The sequence below is a fragment of the Lucilia sericata genome, unplaced genomic scaffold (genome assembly GCF_015586225.1).
Source record: "Lucilia sericata isolate MDLA Ls3-8-SP2 unplaced genomic scaffold, ASM1558622v1 Contig000022F_arrow, whole genome shotgun sequence".
NCBI classification, from domain to species: domain Eukaryota; kingdom Metazoa; phylum Arthropoda; class Insecta; order Diptera; family Calliphoridae; genus Lucilia; species Lucilia sericata.
This window is the reverse complement of record NW_023994060.1, coordinates 460,721-480,561: the sequence shown is the minus strand read 5'-3', so window position 1 is coordinate 480,561 and position 19,841 is coordinate 460,721. Positions and strand designations below refer to the sequence as shown.

The 19,841-nt window shown below is 27.8% G+C and overlaps 1 protein-coding gene across 13 annotated transcripts in view; it reads left to right on the top strand.

Moving 5' to 3' along the window:
• Window positions 1–19,841, top strand: part of LOC119609107 (signal transducer and transcription activator) — a 68,079-nt gene that overhangs the window by 27,156 nt on the left and 21,082 nt on the right. For 9 of the 13 annotated variants that reach the window (XM_037963855.1, XM_037963894.1, XM_037963847.1 and 6 more), the window contains one exon: window positions 12,010–12,030. The gene's annotated coding sequence lies outside the window, so the exon portion shown is untranslated. The remainder of the gene's footprint in view (window positions 1–12,009; window positions 12,031–19,841) is intronic. The other 4 variants (XM_037963864.1, XM_037963806.1, XM_037963871.1 and 1 more) reach the window with 1 other exon arrangement.

Here is a 19,841-nt window from a genome sequence, read left to right as displayed (position 1 = left end):
AATTTATATCTTTTCATTTTTCATTTTATGGGAATTTTCTGTAAAACTCTTTACAGGCGTAGTAAAGAAAAATATAAGAGAAAGAAAAAAATTAAAATAATTTATTAAAAAACTATATTTATTACACAATATGGAGAATTATAGCGAAATAATATAAAATATTGTTGGTTTTTCTTTGGATTCTATAAAGAATTTTATAATAATGTGTTAAAACTACATACATATATTTATTATTTAATAATTAAATAAAAGGTTGCATACTATACTAAGAAATTGTTAAATTTATTTAAAATAAAGAACAACAACAACATTAAATATTATGGAGAAATTATGTATAATAAATTACCTATTTTAAAATAATGTGGCTTTTATTTGGATTTTATAAATCATATATACAAATTAACAATTTTTTAAATAATGTAATGTGTTAATTATGTATGTACAGTAGGGTAACCCCTACACATTTTTTGCCCTATCTTGTGTTAGGTATTAAATTAAGATGTACGTAATATGTATACCAATAAATATAAGATATCATAAGCTTTTCATTGATATATAACACTTTATGATTTCACTGAATTATGGAAGAAATATTTCAGTATAACTGAAATACTTACATAATTTCACGTAATACTGTATAGTAGGTCATGGCATATCCTTATAAATGTTGGTAGAGGGGTTGACGATTACATTCAAGTTGTTTATGCATAACTTCTTTGTGATACTAGTGTTTATAAGTGAATTATTGACCATCAAGTCATTTTCTGAAAGGGACTTTTGTCTAAATTAACATTTAGACAAAAATGTGCCGATTTTTGCGATACTAAAACATTTAACATAATTATGAGTTCAACGACCCTATTCGGGAGGTACGGTTGTAAATAATGAACCAATTTTATAGACCATTTTCAATAGGATTCGTCATAGGGTAAAGAGATAAGTATGTGCCAATTATCTAGCGTGCGCTTAATTATTTTTAGTGTATAATAGGATCCTTTGCCAATATTTTAGGAATTTCAATACATGGAATATTTTTAATTAATACAAAATTTGATTCATTGAAATACAATTTTTTGCGTATGATAAATTCTGTGATCCACTTTAATTACCAGTTTTATTATTCCTTAAAATAGCAAATTGTTAATAGCAACAAAAATGTTTATTTCTAAGAAACTTAGACATTTTGTATAAATAATAATTAAAAATAACTACTGTTTTTTTAAAATTTCTATTAATAGATAATTTAATTCTATAATAAATAAAGTTTTGTTATTAAAATAGAAATATTAATTGATTGATTTGTTTATATATGTAATTTATTTTCAAATACTTTAGATTACAAAAAATATAAGTATTTGGAAAAAGATAAAAATCATTATTTAATTAAAGGGCTTACTTACTGTTGTAAGTAAGTTAGTTAGTTAGTTAAGTACTTAGTTAGTTAGTTAAGTACTTAGTTAGTTAGTTAGTTATTTAGTTAGTTAGTTAGGTAGTTAGTTAGTAAGTTAGTTAGTAAGTTAGTTTGTTAGTTAGTTAGTTAGTTAGTTAGTTAGTTAGTTAGTTAGTTAGTTAGTTAGTTAGTTAGTTAGTTAGTTAGTTAGTTAGTTAGTTAGTTAGTTAGTTAGTTAGTTTGTTAGTTAGTTAGTTAGTTAGTTAGTTAGTTAGTTAGTTAGTTAGTTAGTTAGTTAGGTAGTTAGTTAGTTAGTTAGTTAGTTAGTTAGTTAGATAGATAGATAGATAGATAGATAGATAGATAGATAGATAGATAGATAGATAGATAGATAGATAGATAGATAGATAGATAGATAGATAGATAGATAGATAGATAGATAGATAGATAGATAGATAGATAGATAGATAGATAGATAGATAGATAGATAGATAGATAGATAGATAGATAGATAGATAGATAGATAGATAGATAGATAGATAGATAGATAGATAGATAGATAGATAGATAGATAGATAGATAGATAGATAGATAGATAGATAGATAGATAGCTAGATATATAGATAGATAGATAGATAGATAGATAGATAGATAGATAGATAGATAGATAGATAGATAGATAGATAGATAGATAGATAGATAGATAGATAGATAGATAGATAGATAGATAGATAGATAGATAGATAGATAGATAGATAGATAGATAGATAGATAGATAGATAGATAGATAGATAGATAGATAGATAGATAGATAGATAGATAGATAGATAGATAGATAGATAGATAGATAGATAGATAGATATATAGATAGTTAGTTAGTTAAATTACTGTCATGTTTGCCTTAGTACATTTATTAAATTCAACAGTTTTTAACTGTCACCATTACCTTTTGCCACCCGCTGTATATTGTAATTTACATAGTTATTTTTCTATGTACATATGTACTATATTACAACAACAGGTTTTTAGAAGAAAATGCATGCAAAAATATTTACATTTAATATGACGCAAATAAAAATGTCAAAGACTGTCATGTAACTATTAAAAATACAAAAAAACCTACCACGTTCCGACAACTAGTCTTTCTATCCTGGGAAATGAACAAAACAAACTTAAAGTAAATTAAGAGAATTTTTATTTTTCAGGCAATTATATATTAGATAGCCTTGCACTAATGAATAGCACATGTTTGTTTATTTATACATACATATGTATGTATTGCTGCTGAATTTAACTGATGTCGATCCTTGAAATAATTAAAATCATTTCTATGATACGAGAATTTCATAAAATTATATTTTTGAAGAAAAATTTTTTGAAAATGAAATGGCAAATCTTTTCCAACTTCTTTATGTCAATTTCTCAGTTTTATCTATTGTTATTTTATAATTAACTTAGCTTTACAGATGCCTGCCAGACCTTTTAAGCTTATTATTACTCTGCAGTTCTATTATCTGCCTCCAAATAACTGTTTTTTATAGCCTACAATAATATAGTGGGGGGAGGGTATTATGCATTTGTGTTGATGTTTGCAACGCTTAAAAATATTGGTCCTGCATCCACTTTAAAGTTTGGTATACTTAGAATTAATTAGTAGAGTCGATTATGCCATGTAAACCTTGTGTGCAGGGTACATGAAATTTTATTAAATATTAGTATCTACAAAAATGGGCGCCACAAATTCTATATAAACAAGTATATTGCGTTTTTTTTAAGAGACCTCAAGTTTTGTAACATTGCTTTATATTAGAAGCCATTAACCCAGTAAAAACTTACATGTATTCAAAAGTAAGGGGTTAATATGCTAAAATTTACTTACACAATATCATTTTAAGTCCATACTACGCACACTAACAAGCAGGGAGTTAGGTAAGTACTTACTAAGGAGTTAAGTAAAGTTTTTTCTAATTTTTGTAAAAAGTAACATTCGAAACAAAATGTCATGGATAAAGAGTATGTACTTACGTATATAGTTATTTGTTAGTAATTACTTGACTATACCTAAGTAATGTGAGCGGTATGTAGTAGTCATTGAAAAAATTAGTTCTTGAGTAAATACAAGTCATTACCATGTTTTTCAATTTCTCACGATTAGCAAAAACTTCAAAAAATATTGTTTAAATAGGGTACATAACCTCACCTTTAGAACGATAGGGTATATTCTACAATAACCGTAAACTTTACTTTTTCAGCTAGTACAAATCGTAAATGTTGTTTTTCTCATTGTTGTTGCTATAACAAATAAGAATGTTTAATGAATGAGTTTGGTATGTATGTTGTTTAATATTACGTCTGGTTGTAGATGTTTCTTCTAATGATAATTAGTCTGTTGTTATAAGGTTTTGTATACGGCAAACTTATACATGCGTACATATACATATAAAATCAATATTTAAGTATGAATTAAACGTCATGTTACTACATCAACATCCTGATTGGCATAGAAAATTATAAAAGGAAAATCCCTTCCAAACATTGCATATTTTTTTCATAATGTTTATACTCTTTGATGGTTCATTTTTAAGGACTTTTATGAATGAATATTAACGTAAACATTAGAGTGCCGCAAAATTGTGTAGTTTAAGATATAAACTATTGGATTTATTGGAAGTTCCCCATATTCTTTGTTCTATTCGGTCCTTTTTAATAAGACAATGAAGATCGAATGTTAAAATGTTAATCGAAAAAATGGATTCCCTTTCCTTGAAGTAGTCAAAGTACAATTGAGCTAGATTTAGTGTTTTGATGAAAAATTTGTAATTTTTTGAATCAGTCTATTATTATATGTATATAATTACATTTTCACATAACAACAAACAACTCAAGGTAAAATGACGTCTGTGTCAAGTTGAAAATTTCTATGTCCTTCTTTTGACGTATTCGTTGTTGTAGTAGAATCATTTTACTTACTATATGTTCATTTTACGTAAAAATTTAAGTACATTAGGGTGGCCCTAAAATGAAAGTTGAACCTCTTCAACAAATATTAACCCCCATATAAAAATTTTGAGAAACGTTATCTTAGAATGAGGCAAGCTTTCGTTTTCGCTGGGAACATCAGTACCTTTTTTTCCTTCATACAAAAGGGGGTATTCTAATGTACATATGTATTTATGTATAGAACACGATAGTAACCAACAGTTTATTATTGTTTACTTTTAATATGTGTGCGCTTCGGCATTACAGTGATACAGAAAATATATAGAAAGATTTTTAAAGACTCAACTTCCTTGGTCGCAAGTATTCGTCGTGTTTACTTTTACCAACCTGTTGAAGAAGAGATAAAACTTGTCTTGGGTCTTAAGCGTCTGATCTGTTCTGCAGATTTCGCAACTCCTAGTTAGTGTTTTAGTCTGTTAGACCGGAGATCATGGGTTCGATTTCAACCAGAGACACTGGTAAAGGAGCTCACAACAGGCCCGATGGAGGTCTAGGTCGATTTCTTAGAATTTGATGTAACATACATCCTCTTTTCTAACAATCTAACTAACTATTCGGTATGAAACGAATTGAATTGTTGTTTCTGTATTGTAAAAAAAACTTTCAGATATGTTTTACAACACTGAACGAAATGTAAACAAAATCATATGTTTGTTCAAAATCACAAAATTTTAAACAAAAATTAAAAAAAAAAAAATACTCTATTAAAAAGATAAATATGGAAACAAGTTTAATATGTGGAATTCGAATGATTGCTCGTTATCGAATGCCATTATTAAAAATTTCGATAAGTTTTATTCGCTATCGAATAAAAGAATCCAAAAAGTACGTTCGAATGCAAATTCTGATATGTTAGTCTTTTAGAATATGTTCTTCTTCTATCATCCTACTTCAAAAGGTTTAAAATAAGTTCGAACTCTACCTGCTTGATCTAAACATTTTCATTTTCCAGATATAAGTACCTGGACGATTCTTGGGCTTTGAAGTTGAGAAGTTATCTTGCACGTCCGATTTTCTCAACCACTTCTGTTGCAATGAACCAGTTAAACCGTTATCGGAAAGTGTTCTAAAAATAGAGTATATTTTTTTTGTTATGACAATTTTTAGCGAATGAAACTATAACATTCTAAAGAATATATAAAGAATATAACTTTCTACATAGAAAACCTTTAAAGAAATCTGTAGTTAAAAAATATCGCAACATGACCGGCTACATATTGCGATATTTTTTAACTACAGATTTCTTAAAGGTTTTCTATTGATTTCTATGTAGAAAGTTATATTCTTTATATATTCTTTAGAATGTTATAGTTTCATAGCTTCTTCGTTAAACATATTACTGAAAATTACTGCTAGTTTTGTCCACATTACTGTTCGCATAAGATTGTTTTTGTAATTGCAATTTTTCTCTTTTAATAACAATTTTTCGTTTTTATTTTTCTTTTACTTTTCGCTTTTGCTCTGTTTACGTTTATCTGTTATCAAAGTTGCCATGGGGTATTGAAATACATACACACGTTCCGGATCCGAGGAAGAGTGTATGTGTGCGTAGTTGTGGCAACATTTGTATTCCACTTCAAGCAAAAAACCTACAAGTATTTAGCCTAACCTTTTGCAAAAAAGTTTTTTGTTTGTTGTTCTATTTTTTTCATTTCCAACTTTTTTTTGAGTTACACATTTCGTTTTGTTTTTTTTTTTTTTTTGTAATTCTCATTCTCAAAACAAAGGAAGGAAGTTGTTGTTTTATTAGAATATTTAATAGACAGTGTGGCAATTATTTTAAAATACAATTTAGCCTTGACAAACAAAACCATATGATTATTTTTCTGGCAACACTATATTGTTTGTTTTGGTTTTACAATTGTTTTTTGCGTTGCCATAATTCTGCGTTTTATTATTGCAGAGATGAAAAATTGTATACTTTGTTTTAAAAAATCGATAAAATTAATTGTACCCCAAGTAATTGCATAGGTAGGTATTTTAGGGAAAATTGTTAGCTTTATTAGAACACATTTAAATTAATTCAATGCAATTTAAATTCTGTTTGAATTAATATTTATCACTCAGTCTATGTGTGGCGTTGTGTTATAATTTTCAAATATTAACATTAATATACATTGTATACAACTTTTTTTGTGAAATTAGCATAATCATATAGAATTTTTAACTAATTATAGAATATGTCGAATATTATTATGTAGCAGACGTATTGTTCATTAAAATTATAGCAACACTTTCTCATTCAAAAAAGGTCTTGTTTGAGGTTTGATAAATAGAAAATTTTTAAATTATAAAACGTATTTATTTTTTTTTTTTTTTTGTAGCATGAAAAGATGTTATCTTTATAATTATGTGTGTAATTAATAATTTGATGTTTTATTTTTTGGAAAGCAACCCAAAAACAATCATGAATGAAAGCTATTTAGATTCAAATAGAACTTTTGTTTTTATTTTAATAAAAAAACAAGTAAGAGTTCTATATTCGGCTGGGCCAAATGATATATGTATATATAATTCACCATAGTGGGTTAAAAAACCAGTCAATACATATTTTAATAAAAAAAATCTAGGTTTAGAGTGATAGAAGAAAAAAAGTACCAAAAAGTTTACTCTTCCAGGTTCAATAATACAAAGGTTCCAATTCAAAAAAGTACCATTGAATAACGAAAAACAATTAAAAGTCCCCTTTTTTAGATGTTCCACTTTTTAAATTTTTATTCTATCAGTTTGCTTCCTGCTAATTTTGCGTTTCTAGGTTCCATAAAGATTCAAAAAGTTCCAGTTGAAGAACGAAAAAGTACCAGGATCAGGATCGAATATGTATGATTTTATGTTCCCAGGTACAATAGTTCAGAAAATACTAAAAGTACCATTTGAAAGATAGAAAAGTACTTACCAGAAAGTCCCCTTTTCGATATTTTCATTTAATCAGTGTTATTGCAGAAAAACCAAAAAGTACCAGTTGAAGAACGAAAAAGTATCAAATTCATTTCCTATAGATTTTCATTCACTTAGGACTCTGAATGTTTAATTTTATGTTTCTAGGTTCAATTTTGTAAAAATTCAAAAAGTACTTTTTGAAGAACGAAACTGATTTCAACATACACATGGACCGTTGGACATGGTTAAATCGAATCCGCTATCTAAAAGGTCTCTATATAAATAAAAGAGTTATGATTGTTCGTAATAGATAAACTCAGGAACTGCGGGACCTAATAGTACAAAATTTCAAATATACATGTTACAGGGATCGTGAGAAGTTATAAATTTATCCGATAGATGGTTTTGAAGTTTTAATTTTCAATAAATTTCTCAATTATAGAAAATTGTCAAACGACCTTCCAGTTTGAATGTCCTTCCGATATCATTTTATATGGAATATAATATCATAAAATTCAATAAATTTTCTCTTGAAAACATTCTATTGCCGAGACTTTTCTATTGAAACTTATTGATTTTGTCATGCACGTTTAAGCTTCAGCAAAAATAATTCTAAAGAATAATTCTAGCTAAAAATAATCAGATTTTTCCTCCCCAAATCTCGTGCAATCATTTAAGTTTAACCCATTCAACCCCCTGTAATATTACAAATTTAATGTTATTTCACAGCAATGAATGAAATCTGTTATTAATCACAACAATATTGATGTGCGCTGCTGTTGATTTTAGTCGAAATTTTATTAATTTCTAAGGAAATTGAACTTTTATAAAAATTAATAAGTGAAAAAAAATGTTAATTAACTAAAGTACACAACTAGACAATTGAGAAAATAATTAATCGGACGTCATAAGTTAATCCAGCAAATAAAACATATTGAAATTCTAGTTAAAACAAAATGTTTAATTATTGTACCTTTTTATACCCTACACCACTATATGGGTATTGTGCGTTTGGGCTGATGTTTATAACGCACAAATATATTATACAGTCAACTTACAGTCAACAACCGACCGCAATTTTCAAGAGATTTTGATGAAATTTGGAACATACGCGCATGCCTATTCAAAATGGTTGAAATCGGTGCATTATATCAACTAGCCCCCAAATAATCGAATCAGGCTCGACCCATATTTGACCCTAGCCCCATAAAAAGCCTCCATTTGGCAAATCAATTTTTCATCAATAAATTGCTTCAACATAAATGCTTTTTTATAAAAAAATCATATTCTTTTAAATATATTCCTCCTAACTAGTGTAAGGTATCATATGTTCCGTCATGCCCGACTATACTTTTCTACTTGTTTCAAATTGCATATTAACAAGAAAAATCAAGTGCAGTTAATTTATGCAAATTAATAAAATATAAAATAAATATTGATTGTCAGCGTTTTACATTTTAAGTATTAAGAGAGAAAAGTTAGGAATAAATTATTTGAATATTATAAATAATTTATGTTATTACGTTATAGCGTTTAAACGAAAATAATTAAATTTTGTAATAGTCAGTAGCATGCATGTAATTTAAATAAGTTGGTTATTGACAAGTTATCTATTTCGTGGGTCGAAAACGATTAACTGAAGAACAATTCGATGGAGAATACGGCCTGGCATCTCTTTCAAAAATTTAGTTTTCTCCTCTTTTTTTTCTTGTTTAACCCTTGTTTTACCAAATATTATATCCTAATTAGACTACAAAACAGGCATGGGAAATTCAGTAATATAGCACTTTTCGATATCGAAAATACAGCGGTACCTCCACGCCTTTTTCGCTACTTTTTCTGACTTATAAACTTTTTATAAATAGTCCACATAGTTGTCAGTAGACCTCTGGTCCATAGTCTAGTCTATAGTCTAGTCTATAGTCTAGTCTATAGTCTAGTCTATAGTCTAGTCTATAGTCTAGTCTATAGTCTAGTCTATAGTCTAGTCTATAGTCTAGTCTATAGTCTAGTCTATAGTCTAGTCTATAGTCTAGACTATAGTCTAGTCTATAGTCTAGTCTATAGTCTAGTCTATAGTCTAGTCTATAGTCTAGTCTATAGTCTAGTCTATAGTCTAGTCTATAGTCTAGTCTATAGTCTAGTCTATAGTCTAGTCTATAGTCTAGTCTATAGTCTAGTCTATAGTCTAGTCTATAGTCTAGTCTATAGTCTAGTCTATAGTCTAGTCTATAGTCTAGTCTATAGTCTAGTCTATAGTCTAGTCTATAGTCTAGTCTATAGTCTATAGTCTAGTCTAGTCTATAGTCTAGTCTATAGTCTAGTCTATAGTCTAGTCTATAGTCTAGTCTATAGTCTAGTCTATAGTCTAGTCTATAGTCTAGTCTATAGTCTAGTCTATAGTCTAGTCTATAGTCTAGTCTATAGTCTAGTCTATAGTCTAGTCTATAGTCTAGTCTATAGTCTAGTCTATAGTCTAGTCTATAGTCTAGTCTATAGTCTAGTCTATAGTCTAGTCTATAGTCTAGTCTATAGTCTAGTCTATAGTCTAGTCTATAGTCTAGTCTATAGTCTAGTCTATAGTCTAGTCTATAGTCTAGTCTATAGTCTAGTCTATAGTCTAGTCTATAGTCTAGTCTATAGTCTAGTCTATAGTCTAGTCTATAGTCTAGTCTATAGTCTAGTATAGTCTAGTCTATAGTCTAGTCTATAGTCTAGTCTATAGTCTAGTCTATAGTCTAGTCTATAGTCTAGTCTATAGTCTAGTCTATAGTCTAGTCTATAGTCTAGTCTAGTCTAGAGTCTAGTCTATAGTCTAGTCTATAGTCTAGTCTATAGTCTAGTCTATAGTCTAGTCTATAGTCTAGTCCTATAGTCTAGTCTATAGTCTAGTCAATAGTCTAGTCTATAGTCTAGTCTATAGTCTAGTCTATAGTCTAGTCTATAGTCTAGTCTATAGTCTAGTCTATAGTCTAGTCTATAGTCTAGTCTATAGTCTAGTCTATAGTCTAGTCTATAGTCTAGTCTATAGTCTAGTCTATAGTCTAGTCTATAGTCTAGTCTATAGTCTAGTCTATAGTCTAGTCTATAGTCTAGTCTATAGTCTAGTCTGTAGCCTAATCTACAGTCTGGTCTATGGTCTAGTCTATAGTCTGTATATTCCAGTCTATAGTCTAGTCTATAGTCTGTATATTCCAGTCTATAGTCTAGTCTATATTCAGGAAATAATCACTCTTCAGTTGTACCATCCGTGCTTGCTATTTACCGCCACTGTCGAAGTAAAAACCAGAGTACAGCTGATCAAAGAAAAAAAAAAAACAATCATACCATCAAACCAAATTCAATTAATAGATTTTTAAATAAAGTTGTTCTAAAAAAAAAACAAAAATTCTTAAATTGTAATAAAAATAGATAAATCATGTTTATTACGGTCTACCAAAAAAACGATTTAGTAGTCATCATAAAAAGTTTAACTACCCAAGATAAATATCAACGAATTTATTTGCATTTATACAAAATGTATTTACATTTTTTTATAAAGAATTTTGTTGTAGTTTTTAATTTAAAAAATATATAACTATTTAAATTATAAACCCACCGTTAAGTTGGTATAAAACATTAACATCATATCGATGTTAAGGTGTTTTATATAAATAAAAAAAATAAATCATAACAAATAGATTTGTATGTTAAAATTTTTCTTAGAAATTAATTAAACTCTACTCTAAGCAAATTTGTTAATATAACAGCCATAAATTTGTTTAATTTTTTTTAATAATACTGTTGTATTATACGATTTTTCTCTCAGTTGACACCCCACAAATACAACTTGTTTTTTTTTGCTGTTTATTCTGCGAAAAATATTTATTGTTTTTATACCTTATTATTATTTTTTTCAGATTTGATGTGAAAATTATGCAAATTTTTATTTTGTTTTATATATTTTGAATTTTTGCTTTTTGTTGTTTTTTTACTTATTTAAATTCAATGTCAATTATTAATGCGTAAACTAAAGTAAACCAAAGTTATATGTATATAACAATAGAAAGTTTTTATACATTATAGTTATAAAATAATAATAACTAAAATAGTAATAAACTTCATTTTGTTTTCAATTCCCGAAATGCTTGCTTAATTGTAAAGGAAGTTTTAATTAGTTAGGTTAGGTTAATAGTAGGATGTGTACTACAACAAATCCGAAGCTATCGGGCCTGATGTCCGCTCTTTTTCATGGAAAATTTTAGTAAAAACAAAACCCTTATATAGTGATCAATATAGGTTTTCTTCATTCATTTATTCATTTATTCTCTGTTTTCTTATTTTAAATAACTGTTAAAGTTTAAAAAAGCATTAGTTTAAGTTAAACGTCATACTATGACGTTAAAATTTTGGTGTTAAAAGCATAAACAAATAAAATAATAAAAAATGCGTCACAATTTATAATAATAATAAACATTTTAATAATAACTATAAGAGATAAATTAAAATAAAAAAAAAAACACATACATATGTATAAAAATAAATAATTTATTTCTTAAGCAGCTTCCAGGAAAAAGACATAACATAACTTAGTTAGACTACTTTTAAATTTTAAAAATTGATTTCTTGTGATATTGAATTTATTAACACATTTTTAATTCCTAAATTTCTAAACTCATATAATTTTTTTTACTTTTTACGGTTTATTATTTATATAAAAATATAATAATTTATTTTTTATTTTTTTCTTCTCTTTTCAGCAGCATTCTCTAATATTTGAGGTAAATATAAATTAACTTTTTTCACATCTGCCTTATTTTGGCACGTTTTGAAATTTTGTTTTAAGCGTGTTAACACGTTTTTTTATATAAAATCGTAAAAATGTATACTTTTTTTGGTAATTTTTTTTTTTGAATTAACAATTCATTTGGCCTGATGAATGTTAATTATTTGTCTCAGTATTCATAAAGTTAACAATGATTTATTTTTGATTTATTAAACTGTTTTCAAACAAAGTTCCTTTAATAAACCCGTGATAACTTTAATAATCATTTATGAAACTAGGGATTAATTTTGTTTTAATTTATTTTATATTAAATGAAAATTTTTTTAAAAGAATTTGATCTTAAAATTTCAGACCCTTATTATGATTTATGTGCCATAATTCTATATACTATATTATAAGTCACAGCAGGACTAAATCTTTTATATCCCCAGCAAAAAACTGTGTGGAAAAATATGTAGAATTTTCATCACAACTAGTAACCCGAAGTGCTTCAAATTCAGGTTAAAAACCTATGAATTTTACATTAGCGTGTCATTGTAGGGATGTTGTTAATTTTTGAAAACTTTGAACTAAATCTAATCTTATCTGTAGAAGCTGTAAAAATCCGATATTTGTATGTCAAAAATAAACCACATTCTTTCAATGAAACGCTTATGTAAATTTCATTGGTTTTTCATCTAAATTTGAAGTACTTCGAATATGTTGTTTATAGTGACTTTTCTACATCTCTTTCCCCATTTTTAACTGTATTTTCATTTCTAAGGATATGTTTGTTTGGTTTATAAAAACGAAAAGTATGCAATCGCATTTTTAGATGTGATTAAGATGTCGTTTGTAAAGAATGACATCAATTATTTTATGCTGGGATCAATTTAAAAGTATTTTTTTTCTTTTGTAACAAATTGAAGTTGTCTCCTTTTTCATTGCCTGCAAAAATAAATTATCTAGATTCAAATTATATGTCATGTTTATTTTTATATTTAATTCTACTTGTGATAATAATAAAAACAAAATTTATTTTCACTGTAAAATTATTGCGACAAAGAGCAAAAGTATAAAATAATATAATTTACGTTATAAACAAACTGCAATAATATCTGTATGTTTTTCATAAGAACATAAATATTTATTTAAATTTTAATACAATTAAAAGAAAAACGTGAATTTGTTTGAGTATATTTTTGTGAAAAAAAGTTGTAGGAAAATTAACTAGATATATAAATAGATAGATAGATAGATAGATAGATAGATAGATAGATAGATAGATAGATAGATAGATAGATAGATAGATAGATAGATAAATAGATAGATAGATAGATAGATAGATAGATAGATAGATAGATAGATAGATAGATAGATAGATAGATAGATAGGTAGATAGATAGATAGATAGATAGATAGATAGATAGATAGATAGATAGATAGATAGATAGATAGATAGATAGATAGATAGATAGATAGATAGATAGATAGATAGATAGATAGATAGATAGATAGATAGATAGATAGATAGATAGATAGATAGATAGATAGATGGATAGATAGATAGATAGATAGATAGATAGATAGATAGATAGATAGATAGATAGATAGATAGATAGATAGATAGATAGATAGATAAACCCACTAAAATCATTTTGTTGATCAAAAATACTCTAAACAATTTTAAATAACTTTTACTGTAATTAGCCCAAAATTAGGCAATTTTCGAGACTAATTAAAAAAAATTGGAGATATTTTTTTTTTTTTTTTTTGCAAATTATACTGCGGTTAGTATTTTCAACCGTACATTAGTAGTATTGAGTGGTATTTCTACATGAGATTCCTAAAAATGTTCTTCGGAACACTTTAATAAACAGAAATATATTTGGAGCAAAAAATGCAATAGTTCTAAAAAGTACAAGTAATTTTTGTAAAATATATTTTTATTACAAAAAAGTTATCATGTTACCTTTTGAAAGCTGCAGTTTGTTTTCCTTTAAATATTGATTATATGCAAATAATTCGTAAACAATTCAAACCATAAGGGCTAATATCGTCCGAGCCATTCGTTAAAAAAAAAATGGGAAACAATCAATAAAATCTTGGAAATGGAACAAAGCTGTTAAGCTGTTAAGCTTAAGCTGTTACTTTTTAATGATGACCATTTTTTATAAAAGGAATTAATGAAATATTAACTGAATGTTTTTAGTGATTTTTCAATATTTCAGCCTTAAAAACAAATTAACCGAGCTTGCGATTTTTATCCAAATTAAAAGTTTGCTGTCATTGAAACAAAAATTTATAATTTTTCTTCGATTATAAGAAAATTTTTTCGAATGAAAATTCTGATTCCAACTTGAAGAGTTTTAGTTTTAAAAAACTGCATATAAATACATCAGTGTTATACTTTGTTCGACTTCCCCTGAATTAGCTTTTACAATAAATAACCTAGGTTAACCTTGATATTGATTTTGTTCTTCAGAAGTAGTAAATTTTAATTATTATTATTTTTTTTTTATTTTAATAAATTACGTTTTATTTTTATCCCCAAAGATTTGCAAATAAACAATCAATTAATATTTTAATAAGTATTACACTTTTTTTGGCATTAATATTTTATCTTGAAATGCAATTATTTTCAAAATAATCCAGTAAGTGACAGAAAACACTTAATTTGAAATTGTTAAAATTAAATCAAAGCCTTAACAATTAATAAAGAATTTAACAAGAAAAAAAAAAATAAAAATAAATAATATAAAAAGTTACAAACAAAGTAAGGCATGTTTAAAAAATTTAGTAAAATAATGACACGTTCACATCTAGAAAATAATTGGTGAAAAAAACGTAACCAATATTTTTTGCAAATATTTTTTTTTTTGATTCGATCGATTTTGTAATGAAGTTATCTAAAGTGATAACTTTCAAAAAGCTATATTAAGTTTGCGTAAATATTATAGATTTAAAGAAAATTTTAAATTTTGTTATGGGTCACGCCATTTTTATTAAATATTTAATAGGTGTAAACATACCTTAACTTAATTAAACTATTTAAGAAAAAGAAAGTTTCTAAAGATTTTCAGTTTTATCCTCGTTTATTGTGCATAAAAGAAGTTACTTACGTATTTTATATAAAACCACAAAATTAATCAACAATATTATTGTATGAAAAGGTTTCCAATAAATTGTTCTAACTGCGTAATAAAGCGGATCAATAAATATAAAAAAAAAATTGTTTAAAAATTTATACCAGTTTTCAACGTCATCTTTTTACACACAGTTTTCTGAATATGTTGAAATTATATAAAGAATTTAACAAATTCTTTATCTGTTCAATGTAAGTCTGTAAAGATGTACATATGTATGTATGGGTTTATTTATTTATTTTTTTGTAAACACTAACAAAATAAACAAAAAAAAAACATATAAAAACTCAGTGGATTGCTATGTGAAATTTTGCACTTGTAAGTTAAATGTCAATATTAAAAAAAAAAAAAAACTAAAATAGAATTGGAAATATGTATGTATGTATTTGTCAAGCATCATTGTGATTGTGTTTTTGAAAAGTTAGACAAAAAAAATATTAATAAAATAAACTATGTTTATGAATGATTTTTGTTTTTGACTCAAACTCATTTCGAAACAACGAAAATATCAAAAAAAAATAAATATTACAAAAATAAAACAAATGCCAAACAAATTACATACAGTTTTTTTCAAGGATGAAAAAAGGACAAAATATATGTATTAAAGTAAATAAACACAGGCCAACACATTTTGAACACAGTTAGCGGAGTATACTTTTCTGCGTTGAATAGGTTTTTTTTTGTCATGAAATAAAGAATAAATAATTCTTTTGTACCTATTATAGCAATCGACTTCAAATCAATTTTTGAGTCGATTAAGCTTTATTCGTATGCCAGATAATTAGATTCATATACTCTTCTCTAGGCCTAAGTATTTCACTTTGCCCCCAAACAACCGTACCCCCGAATGGGGTTTTTTATCTTGTTAAATGTTCTAATATCACTACAGTTATCGCTATAACTTAGTTTTATATAAGACTAAATGATACTATCGATTTTCAAAATGATCGGGCCACATAGTCCCCATACAAAGTCCCCTTCAAATAAGGACTTGAAGGCCAATAATTCACGTATAAACAGCAGTGCCACCATGTAATTCTGTATAAATACTTTAAAGTAAATCTCTCTACTAAAATTTATAAGGGTAAATATGGGTCTAATTCTCTCCTACTGCACCAACTACACGGAAACTTCAGTTATACTATCTCTGAAAACTCTGCACTGGAGGAAGACAACTCTCCGAGAACTCTTTCGGTGTATACTGACGGTTCCCAAAAAGGAAAGCAAGTGGAGGTGGCATTTTCATCCCTGAATTTGGAATCAGGATAAGTTTTAGAATATAGAATGAATGTAGAACAAGCTGAAATAGAGATATTCAAATTTATATCGATAGTTAGGCTGCTATCAAATCTCTGATTGGTGCATACACTAATACATACATACTAGTCCAGGAATGCCGGGCATCCTTACAGTCATGCTCAAATGGGGACACGGGCATTTGATTGGCAACTGTGTAGCTAATGAATTAGCAAAAATAGACGCCTCACTGTCCGATAGGGACATAGACATCTTTTGCGGCATTCCACTACAACTTTCCCAGGAATGATGGTACAACGAAACAACTTGCTCTATTACCAGGAAGATATGGCCAAATTTATATAGTAAACGCACGTCATGTCTCCTTCAATTATGTCGTCCTAATCTCGGCAATCTAATTGCTGTCATCACATTGCACTGTTTATTTGGGCACCATGCAAGAAGATTTGGCACACCCTACAACGACTTCTGCATAAGCTGCCACATTGAAGAAGAGGAAGGATCCGTAGAACATTTTCTCTGTCATTGCCCTGCTTTAACAGACAATCGCTTCGAAATTCATGGAAGGTGGATTTTTGACGACCTGTCAGAATTATCCAGTTTGGTTTTGAAATCATCTAGCCTTATTATTCTACGGCATTTTTGCGCTCCATAATGACTGTAAAAACTTTCTCTTCTTTTATGTACCTCTACTACACTTCCCTCAGTACTTATTCTTATCATTAAACTCTTCGCTTCTGACTTAACTCACACTCTCCTCCTTCTCTTCCACCTTACAGGAGGACCCAAGTGTGCGTTTTTGCAGCCTACATACCTAACCTACCCTTACTCCCATATAACCCATATTTCAGAATAACACTTTCTTGTCAACAAATTAAAAACCCCTTAAATGATTCATTATTTTTTAAAATACACTTCTTTAACATACTCACTGGTGTAGGCTATAATATGGTCGACCATGACCGAATAAACATTCCAACTTCTTTTAACTTATAGTTGTGTGTCTCCCTCATGTTAGTAGTTAGGTCGCAGGTTCCAGAGGCACTGATAAAGGAACTGATGTAACATACAGCCTACTTTGGGAACTATGCAAGAAGACTTGACACAACGACTTCTGCAGAGGCTGCCAGGTTGAAGAAGAGGAAGAATCCGTAGAACGTCTTCTCTTTCATTGTCCTGCTTTAGCATGCAATTGCTCGAAATCCATAGAAGGCTGATTTTCGACGACCTATCAGAACTAAAAAGTTAATTAAGGTTCCTCTCTTGGCATTTCTGGTGCTATTAGAAGTACGCCACAAGCTGTCTTTTACATCAATCAGTACCTGTCACCTATCGAACATATGCAGGCTTGGCAGCTAGGAACCTACTGAGACTCTACGAGTCTTCGTAGATTCGTACAAAACTTCGCGTGACAATTATACAAAAAATCTGTACAAAGTACTTGATTTAAGTCCCTTACATATATTACGACTCTAGACTTCGGGGAAACAGCCCTCATGGAATATCCGACTATGGACGATTGGCTTGTTTCCGATAGACTGTTTGATGAGTGTGCAGTTTTCATTGAAGGCTCCAAGCTGGATACTCGAACAGATACTGAATCATATCGATTCGGGGTCGGGTTGTAAATTGTAGAAATGTCCTTAGGGACATTATGAGACTGTCTGTACCTAGACTGTTTACCTAACTATATACTTAGTTAATTAGATGTATGTTACAAAAAATCCGAAGAAATACACCCATGTCTCCATCGGGCCTGATGTGCGCCCGAAAATATAAGATATCTATCTTTTCTTTTTCTAAAATCTGATGAGTAGCTTAAAAAAACCTAAAAAATGGGAAAATATTTGAAAAATCTTAAAATTTGTATTAATTTCATCAAAATTGTATTTGTTCGAAATATTTTAAATCTATTTTTGAAATACATATTTCCAAAAGAATAAATTTGAAAAATATGAAGGAATTGTTTCATTAGATTTTGATTTTTTATAGGGAAACACCAATTTTTAAAACTTTACGCTTTAAAATTCTTTTTCTAAATCTTCTATCTACGTGATTTCTAGCCAAAAAAAAAAATAAAGGAAAAATTTTTATACAACATACTGTTTTAATTAAATATAAATCATGTACATGCTGAGGATTAAACGTTTATTTTCTTCTTTTAGCCAAATAAGAAAATTTGTTGTGTATTTGTTTTTTTTTTTTTTTTTTTTTTTGTATTAAACAAATATAAATAAATAAAATAATCACGTAGTTACATGCCAGAAAAACAATCAAAGTAAGTGAATTTTTGTTTTGGAATTAACAATAGACAAGTCATGTAATGTTACCAGACAACTCATTTTTTTAAGGATATTTTCTAAAGAATATAAAATAAAACAAACAAAAAATTATGTATTTTAAAATTGATAAAAATCTCTTTAAGGAAAATAATGAAAATCATCCCCAACCTATTTTATTTTAAGAAAAGAAACAAAAAACCTTTAACCTTTGAAGGTTTTGAAAAAAAAATTTAAATTGTTTATACTATAATATATGAATTTAAAATATAATAATATTTTCTTAACCTTCCTAAATTACATAGATCAAAAAAGTGGAACACATTTAATATTGACAAATAAAAGGAAAATGTCAAATATCAGTTCTGTTTTAAGCCAAAGAACAAATCCACAAAATTGGCCAAGTAATGTCATAAAAATATGTAGGTATTTTGCTGGACCCTTTGCTCTAAATACTACATAAATATGTATGTACAATATGCTTCTAAGCTACTATATAAAATGGCTGTTCTTTTTCTCTGACCCCTTGCGACATTTAAAGGTTAATTTAAAAAAAGTTTACTTCAAACTACTAGACCAAATTATAAGAAAGAATTTTTAAACAACACAAGACCCCCTTAAGAAACAGGTTGTTTACCTTAATTTACCTTTAAACACACAAAATATAGGAGTGAGTTCTTCAGGTATAGCTGAGAATAAGTACCTATTTTGTGTAAGCATTTTTTTGAGCATTTGGCTGAATGCTCTCTTTCTACTACATATTAGTTAGCCTTTTTGAATTGTTTTTGTTTTGTTTCGATTTGAAGATGTATTATGTATATGTTTTTGTTGTTAGAATCCATGAATATTATTACCTACATACTTCCAAAGTATATTTTGTTTTTGCTGTTAGGGCTAATCGATATTTAAGATGAGTTATTTTTATATCCCTCACATTCGTGAGAAAAGTATATATATGTAAGAGAGTTCTCATTCCGTTTGTAGTTTTTACAATATAATTTACCGATCCTATAAAGTATATATGTATACTTTAGATCCTTAAAGATAGCGAAGTCGATTAAGCGTTGTCCGTTCGTCTGTCTGTCAGTTGATCTTTAGAATTTCAATCTTAAGTAATTCTATCAGGCATGCATTCAAGAAGTTTC